The sequence below is a fragment of the Drosophila santomea genome, chromosome X (assembly GCF_016746245.2).
Source record: "Drosophila santomea strain STO CAGO 1482 chromosome X, Prin_Dsan_1.1, whole genome shotgun sequence".
Taxonomy (NCBI): Eukaryota; Metazoa; Arthropoda; class Insecta; order Diptera; family Drosophilidae; genus Drosophila; species Drosophila santomea.
Window position 1 is genome coordinate 11,977,416 of NC_053021.2, and position 9,720 is coordinate 11,987,135.

The 9,720-nt window shown below is 40.8% G+C and overlaps 1 non-coding gene across 1 annotated transcript; it reads right to left on the bottom strand.

The window, feature by feature from the left end:
* Positions 1–9,390: 9,390 nt before the first annotated feature.
* On the bottom strand, positions 9,391–9,472 carry Trnas-aga. Its single transcript has one exon. It is a non-coding gene; the product is annotated as a tRNA-Ser (tRNA).
* Between the last annotated feature and the right edge of the window lie 248 nt (positions 9,473–9,720).

The following is a 9,720-nucleotide window of genomic DNA, read 5'->3' on the forward strand; positions in this document are numbered from 1 at the left end:
CGCTGTGAAACACTTAATTCCTTTGCTTCCTTGGCCTTTCGCTGGAGCAGCTCCTTGGGCCTCAACCATCCTTTCCCCCTCATCTATCGGAATTTCCCAGGAGATGCAACTGCAGGGGGGCGTGTGGTGGTGGGGGTGAGGGAGGTCCTGCTTTCCTTTTGGCTGCTTCCTTGGGCTGCTTTTCAGTTCAGTTTGTTTTTACGACGGGCTTGGCGCAAAAAACAACACACACAGAAAAAAAAATGCCAAGTGAAGTAAAAACGCAGTCAGCGGGCGGTGCGGTGCGGGGGGGTGGAGGTAGGGGAATGGGGCGGCCAAATAGGGGCCAAAAGGGGGGAGGAGGGGGAGTGGGACAAACATCGTTTTTGGCTCCTGACTCCATCAGCGTCAGGCTTCTCCAAACGCTTGTTGGATGTACGTGTCCTGGCAGCTGCTGGCTGCAGTTTTCCTTCGCTTTTCACCTCCCGCCTTGCGACTTTTCTTGGTCCTTGCCAGTTTCGATTTTTCGACCCCCCCCCCCCCTCGACCGCGCGCCCACTCCCCTGGCGATATACAATTTTTTTTTTGTTGTACTTTTCCTTTTTTGGCCATCGTTTACGTCGGCAATTTTGCACTTGATTGCAATTTTTCGGGGGCTGCGCCATTTTTTTTTTGCTTTTATTTTATTTTTTGTATTTACCACCACGTTTTAGGCTACACCACCCCATGCCACCCACTCGAAGGCTGTCTCTTTTTTGTGGGCGGGCCCAACGCCTACGTGACATTGCGTATACGTCCAGTGCGCCTACAGCCTCCTTCGACTTTTGCTCGTCCAGAAGTTTTTGCCATCGCACGGCTAAAATGCATATATATTTACTTACATAACGAGTAATATTGCGAACATTGTATAGAATATTCAGGTATTATATTGCCTTGTAAAAACTTAACAATAGTTTAAATAGAAAAATATATATTCATAAGCAAATACAGGCTCTGTTTATTTTTATTAATTAAGCAAAACTATCTACCTATGCATTCAGCTTTATGGCAACACAACAACCAATGGGAAATTGTTTCGAGTGCATTTTTGGATGGGCAAGGGAAATAGTAGGGGGGGGGGGAGGGGGGAAAGGCCGTTGGACGGTGGGAAGACTAACATTATTTTCAATTAGGACGCCGCGGCAAACATAGTTTATCATCAAGTTGACGCGACGCTGTCAGTGCTTATAAATAATCGACTTGGAGCGGCCATTTTGGCCAGGACCTGCACCGCCCAACCACCCAAAAGCCACCCGCACACCCACACACACACACACACACCCACCATCCGCATGCACACACACACATACACACAATATAAATTTTGGATGCAATCTACAAAAAACAAAAAATAAAAGAAGAGGAAAATGAACGAGGCGAAAGACAAACTCAGACTAAGGCGCATAAAAATAACAGACCAGAAAAGAGTGAAGAACACGGGAAAAAAAATTGCGAGTAAATGGGTAAAATAAAATGTATAAAAAACCAAGGCAGTGTGTGTGTGTGTGTGTGTGTGTGTGCCACGCCCCCTTCCGCACGCCCACTGCGTGTTGCTGGCGAACCAAAAGTTTTTCGCCATGTCACGTCATTCGCTGGGCTTGGCTTTTGGCCGCCTGCCACTCCCACACCGCCCACTGCACTGAAAAAAAAGTGCTAAAATAATATTCTCCTTAAGCTGCTGGAAAATTAAGTTATCAACTTGATAATGCGCTGATTAATATAAGACATGCGAATACAAAATCTTATACGACAGTTTTAGCTACTGAATTCTTTTAGATTTTGAATCTAATAGGTAACTATTTGTTGCCGTGTACCCTCCGATCCTGGCACTGCTCCTTTTTTCGGCACTATTACGCTCCAAGAGTAAGAAGAAGCAGAGAGAGTGAGAGAGGGGGGGTGAAAGGGGGGGGAAGCGGTGGAGGGACATTTGTCACGTGATGGATTGCAATGGGAGTGACATTTTTATTTCACTGATGGACGACAGCGCACGAAATGAAGCGCAGGATGAGTGGGCGGTGGGCGGTGCAGCAGGTCGGTGGGCGGGGTCGCTGTGGGGGGCGTGGCAGGGGTCACAGGATGGTGGCCAAGTCCAGCTTAAAAACGAGACGCACGCAACTGGAAGCTAGAAAGTGAAGAATTCTAAAACGAGGACGCAATTCCATATGCTTAAAATCCAAGAATTCAAAAAAGTAGATATTTAGAAAATGTGACACATATAATTTGTTAAAGTAAAGATTCTAATTACATTAAATTCAAAGGTAATTCTTTTTGAGATTACATATATTGTAAGAGTACTGTTACCATATATCATATATTTGCTAGCTTATTAAATGCACTTTTTTTAGCTGGCAAAAATCACACAAAATATGCAGAAAAACCAAAGAAACTCATCGAAAATCGGCTGATAAATGGCAAAGACGAGTTCATTTGAAGCAGAAAATCATACACAAATGAAGCAGTCGGTATGGTTGAAATGAAAATGGGTTCTGAAGGTGGGGCAACTGTAACAGTTGCACTGCAATTGTCATTGTGTCGCATCCAAAATGATGGCAAGATACAGAGGGGTAAGCAGCGGGAAAACGGGGGAAAGCAATGAAAAACTGAGACAGCTGCCAGCGGCTGTTTGCCAAAATGAGCAGCAGGATTCCCCATTCCATTCCATCGCTCCATCTTTCAGTTCACTCTTTTTGTTTTACTAATTTACGTTTTGCAATCGGGATGGGCAGATGGTTAGAAAATATTTAAATTGCAGCGAACAGAGGAGGGACATGATTAAATTGGACAGAGCCGCATCGAAATGAACTCAAAAAATGGGGTCTCTTTTGTATTTTGGGCTCAATTGAAGTCATTCAGCTTCGGGACAAGCGACGGCGAAATGGCGTTCACATGTACGAAAATCAAGTATACGACCGGAGGGACAACTTGCCTTGCATGCGGAAAACAAAGATTTCCCCTTCGCATTTCGTAAGCCTTTTTGGATTGACTTTATAAAAAAGATATACAAAAAAGCATTTAATTTGACAGAGAAGCACTAAATGTACATACATACATATGTACGTATGTGATTGAAATTAACATTTTACGTGTTTTCTTTTAAAAAAAACATAGACATTAAATAAAGATCCTGGCAGAGGTAATGAATGCACAAGGACATGACCGCCATTAAATCGGTTTTGAGGTGGCGACACCGGAATAAACGTATCTGCATCTTTATCTCTATCTATATTTGTATCTGTATCCGTAGCTGTGGCTGCATTATTTTCCGCTGCTCCGGCGAAAAGCGAAAGTGTTCCACAGAGTAAGCAGCTAAAGCCGCAGACAACCGGAATATATACATATATATATATATATATATATATTGTTATTCCCCCGCACTCGCACAAGTCGTTACCCATATTTATATGGGATATATATATATTAAAACATACATACAGACGTATGTATATACGTTTATGTGCGGTGTCTTTGGCTGCATCAGCTTGCTACCTACATTTTATTTGATTTCATTATGTTAAAAAGTTGTTCAAGAGTGAATCATCCGGCGAAAAAGGGGCGGGGGGCGTTGGTGGGCGGCGGTGGTTGGTGGGAGTGGCAATGGCAAGGTTGCTGCTGGAAAAGTCCTTGTTCTTCATTCTCAGGCGCTGGCTCTCGTTGTTGTTGCTTCGCAGGAATGGCAGACAGCGAGCAGACAAACCCAAGGACGTTGGCTTAGGGGGTGGTGCGGGGTTGTCGAAAGTGGGTGGTGGGCGGCGAGTACCTAAGCGAACAAATGAGACATCCACACACACACACACACATAGAGAGAGAGAGTCACAGGAAGCTGCTGCAGTCGACAGCATTTTATTATCCTTATTTAAGTTTGAAACTTATTGCAAAGTGGGAAACTGGAAAACTCTATCTGTCTGCCCCTCAACTGCCCTCTCGCTCGCACTGCCGTTCGCTAGCACTAAAAATATGGAAAACTTTGCAGACAACGCCAGACAAGCCAACAACAATAACAACAGCAACAGCAACAGCAACAGCGGCTGCTGCAGCAGGGAAAAGAGGAAAAGTTGGGCAGCGGAAGTGGGTGGTGGTGGTGGGTGGTGGTGGGTGGAGAGAAAGGCTTAAGTGCAAGCAGGAAAATGGCCAAGGACGTTGCTCAAGTTGCGCGCGAAAACAGCTGCGACGTCGCTGCGGAACATTGTCTGCAAAGGCTTCAAAGTTGGGCTAAAAACTGATTGAAATATTCATAATAATAGTAAACTCTCTTATGCAATTAATCATAGAGCTACGAGATATTGTATACATCCAGATAACTTTTATTACCATTACAAATGGAATATTATTCATTTTCATAATTTCCTTATTATATCAAAGTGTATACAATTGCATTTATTTATACAAATCCTTATTTATTTATACAAATCCTTAAGAGTCCACGTTTTGTACATTTTTTCTATAGCTTATGCGTATTCAATAAATACCAATTGTTGTAGCATTAATTGAACGAGTAATTTGATGCCATTATCAGCAGGCATTGGACCACTGTGCGATGCCTGGCAGTGCGCTGGCATTCAAATAAAAAAGAGTTATATACATACTCAGGCTCCAGACTTCAGAATCCAGAATCCAGACTCCGGACTCCGGACTCCGAGTGCATGCTTTATACTATGTACCCCTTGCAAATGCACATAGAGATACCTCTATGTGTTTTGCCACTGAGAACTGTGAACTGAGAAGGAGGAATGCATTGTGGCCGCCGCATTTGGGGCAAATAGTTTTTGCTCCAGTTTGAACTTTAAGACAAAGTTTTCCCACCCACCCACACACACACAGATACACACCCACACACACACACAGAAGCTGAATGAAAGAAGGGGGATTTTCCACAACTTTAACCGAAGGTCGTTGTGCTGGTTAAAAGTTTTCGTAGCAAGTTCAGCCAGCGAGATATTATATATATACATACGTACATATAAAGTTTATATAAACATCTTTCGGGACATTCAAGGTTGCTTAAAGCGAGCACTCACAGCACTTGCCACTTATCAATCGAACTGAGCACAGCGATAAACCAGAAATAAGCCATCGATACTTGAGTTTACTGCGCGACTCATAACTTTGCGACAATTTAACAAGTTCCGCAAAGCCGCAAAGGCCAAAAAGCAGGCCTCGACTTCTAAGTGGTCAGTGGTGCAACGCAATGGTACACTGCAACAATATAAGTACTACCCACAAAATAATCAAGCTACATATTAAGGATCAAGCTGCATATTTTGTATCAATTTTATTGGTATTCAACTTATACATTCGATTAGTATTTTAATCCACCTCTGTTGTTTTCAATGTATTTATTGTTTAGTATTTGTAATGTGTAACTTTTATACTATCTTCGTTATGAATTTATATCTATTATTTATATCTATTTATGATTCATCATAGTTGTAATTCCAGAAATGTATATTTATTTATGTATCATCATAGTTGTAATTTTAAAAAAGTATATTTATTTATGTTTCATCATAGTTGTAATTCCAAAAATGTATATTTATTTATGTTTCATCATAGTTGTAATTTTAAAAATTTATATTTATGTTTCATCATAGTTGTAATTCCAAAAATGTATATTTATTTATGTTTCATCATAGTTGTAATTCCAAAAATGTATATTTATTTATGTTTCATTATTGTAGTTTATTTCTTTCTGTTTAAACGATGCTTTCAATTGTGACATTTTGCGGCAGGTTAGTGCGGCAATTCTTGAACCTCCATTCGCGGAGTTGCAAGACTCATACAAACCGATGTCGCTGCAGCAAGCCGCACAGCAATTGCCGCTGCAGCAACAGCAGCAACGCAACAGCAACAGCAGCAGCAGATAAAATTGCTGAAGGAGCAGCAGTAGTCAAAGCAGCAGCAGCAGTGAAAGAAACGGTCGGGAAACCTGCGAAATAACCTGGTCAAGAAGTACAGAGATCCCTCGATAGGGCATCTTTATGCTCAGCATTTGATTTAATTTATTTAAGCACTTTATAGCTTTGATTTTAATGATTTTGATTATTTGATTATATAGTACAAATGATTTAAATGATTTGATTATCGATATAGATCCCTTTTTATTACCTTGTATCCTTTTACATAATTATTCCCAAGTTAAAGATACAAATATGCTATATTCCTATAGATACATTCTAATTTGAGCACTAGATCTCACTGTTGCCTTTATCGAGTGCCCACTGTGAGTACAACAGCAGCAACAGTTGAGTGAAATGCCTTGACATTGCGTGTGGAAATTGTTGTTGTTTATATGGCTGTTGTTGTTGCAGGTAATTGGTGTGCGGTGCCCAGAGAAGAGGAAGGAGAAGAAGAAGAGTGTAGGAAGACGCTGCCACAGATGATGTCGTGTGCAGGAGCAAGCGAGAGGGCGATAGGGCGGGAGAGCGAGAGGGGAGACGCAACAAACGCGTTAGCAATGCAATTTATGTGCGTTTAGACGCATATTTTGCCAATTAAATATTGCGATAAAGCATGCAGCCTATACAAAAAACACACGCACACATCAGTGCACTGAGAACAAATTTAGAAGCTTAAGAATGTTTTTAAGGTTTCTGTTTCTTTAACTTAAAAAATAATATATTTGGTACAAACATGTATCTTATGTGCAAACTTGTATTGTATCTTGAACAGCGTTTAAGTACTTCCAAGTTTTTCTCTTGATTTTAGCACATGGTCTGCGTTTCTCCCAGTGCATTTAAGCTCATCTGTGTACTTGAGAGTTTAAAGCCAACTGATAAATGCCGCTGATAGCGTCGCTGACGTTGGCAATTTGGCTGAAATTTATTTGGAGCCCGCAGATCGCCGCGTTTGTTGTGTTCCCAGCTCGTTGTTTGTGTCCCACTGCAGTTGTTATGTGCAGTTGTTTTTGTTGTTTTGGTTGCAGCACATGCTGCAGTTGTTGTAGCTGTTGTTGCTGCTGTTGTTGCTGCTGTTGTTGCTGTTGCGCAACGCACTTTGTGCGTTTGCAAATTGACATCTTTCAATTAAAGCGAGCTGCGGAATTGAGCAGAGTGGGCATTTTTTTCGTATTTCTTCTTTTGACTCTTGCTTTTTGGTCAAGCACGCACATCGATGTCCGCATTGCAGTTACAGTTGCAGTTGCTGCAGCTGATGTTGCAGCAGTTGATGTTGCTGCTGCTGCGTTGTCATCGTCTCCATTGTTCGAATTCTCAACTTTTTTATCTGCCTGTCAAATGGCGCAATTGGAAAACGTTGTGCGCATACACTAAGCGTAATCAGCATGCCAATGCGAGTTATTAAGCAATGAATTGCAGATTTATTAGGCTTTTCTCTTTACTTATTAAACAAATCAATTATATTATATTAATATAATAAAATATTCCCTAAAATTTTGCCAGCTATTTTATAATGTGTTCCACGTTGTAAAAGATTAATTATTCTATTTTTTTTTACCATTGATTTTTTATTTGTCAACTTTTCAGAGTTTCAGACAAGCGATCGCCGGCAACATGTTGCCGCAACATTTTGGCGGCCGCTCAAAAAGTGGGAAAACCTAGACCAAAATAAGCAAACAAATCTTTTCATTGGCCATGACAAAAAATGTTGCGTTATTCAAAACATTGACACAACTTTGCAGTCTGAGTGGAAGTCGCAGTTGAAGTTGAAGTCGCGACTAAAGACGTTGAAATGTTGCACATTTTGATGTTTGATGTTTGATATGCGCATTTGGGCAACAACACGTCAGGCTGACCAAATACATAAAGCACACACACACACACACACACACACACACGGCTTTTCCTAACGGCCAATTGTGGTTTTCCATCGCAGGTTCAAAGGAAAACGTCGAGTTCATAAATGGCCACAGCAATTTTACGGCATATGCAAACTAGCAGCGACTTTGACAACTCTCAATGTGGAAATTCGTCAAAAAAAAAATATAAAGATGGCAAATTACGTAATTAACTAAATGAATGAATTGAATATTAATTTAAAATTGGCTTTAAATGGGTATTTAATGTATCATTAAAGATTTATGAATTTATTCCCTTTAAACCAAAAATATTTCCAGGGAACCCATTTTCGATTCGCAGTCCCAAGACGTTTATTTTCCACCTGTCTCTCAAAGTTCCTCTCGCCCATTCCGCCTTGTATCATTCGGTTATTAAGAATTTTTCATAATTAGAATGTAATCGCAGTCAGTTAAAAGACTCCGCCGACTCTCCGACTCCAACTCCAAATCCAATTAAATGCATGAAAACGAGCAAAAACCGAAAAGGGGAAAAATATGAAAATTAGCCGGGCCAACAATGACGATTTGCGTATAATCCGCGGCGGCGGCGAAAAAGAAAATATTATGCAAAACTTGGGCTTTGCCAAGAGCAAGAGCAAGAGCAACTTCTATTTATCATAATTGAGCTGGTGGCAATTAAAATGGCAGGGGGTTACTTGGACTTACCAAAAGGGCCTGTAGATCCACCGACGACCCATCCACTGGCACTTAATCCAAATCGAAAGCGTTCCATACGGCCATATTGAAACTAATTTTAATGGATTCGGTGCCGCGATGTTCTCCTTTTTTTTTGTTGTGTTTTTTTGCGAGCCAGAGTAAATAATTCAATTTAATTTCCTTTCCCTCATGAAATTAAATTAAAAATGCATTTTGGGCGATCCGGGCGAGCAAATGAATTAAGCCATCATTCGGTCGTCGTTTTCAGTCGTCACGCAGCAAGTTGCAGCAACAGCAACAGCAGAAGCGGCATAAGAAGCGGCAGCAGAAATGGCCAAAAACGTGTTGAAAGCCATGTGTGGCACGGCGAGAAAAAGAGCTCCCTTAACCCCTCTAGCCCCCCCCCCTCAACACACACACTTGTATACACACTTATGCACACACACCCATTGGCGTGTCAGTTTCACGTGCAGTGGCAAAAGGTAATTCATCTTGTTCTCATAGCCATATCCCATATCCCATATACCATATCCCATATAGCATAGCATATAGCATATAGCATATTCCCCTTAACCTTACCCCTCAACCATTTGGGGATGTTCAATTTGGCTCATTCGACTTGCCTCTGGTTAATTAAATGGCCGGGCGAGGCATTTTAATGCCTCTCATATTCCCCACAATTATACGCAAAAGGGTACAAATAACGAACATCACTTTAGCAAATGTTATGCTTTTTATAAGAAAGGATTTTTTTCAGTAATATTAAGATGTCTAGATTAAAATAGCTCAGCTACTACACTGCTTGATGGTGTGATGGTATTTAATTGTATTTATTTTCGTACGCTAGACAACAACACTGGAATGCACTTAGAGGCGGCTATTATAATTATAACATTTTTTTATTGTACAAAAATGTGGCTCACAAACGCAGTCGGTAGGACTCGAACCTACGCTCCCAGAGGGAATCTGATTTCTAGTCAGACGCCTTAACCACTCGGCCACGACTGCTTCGATATGATTGCTTAGGATGGCAATAAATTTTAATAAAATATAGCATTTATTTATAAACCAAAAACACGTGCGGTATCTTGTTTTGCACAAGTTGCTCAGTTGATAACATAAATTGAAATTTCGTCAGTGATAACTAAATTAATATACTTTAGGTATTACTGATAAGAACTTGTATTTAACTCATATTCTGCGTTCTTAATCCATAAGTAAAGCATATATATAAATACCTTCATACAGAGCAAACC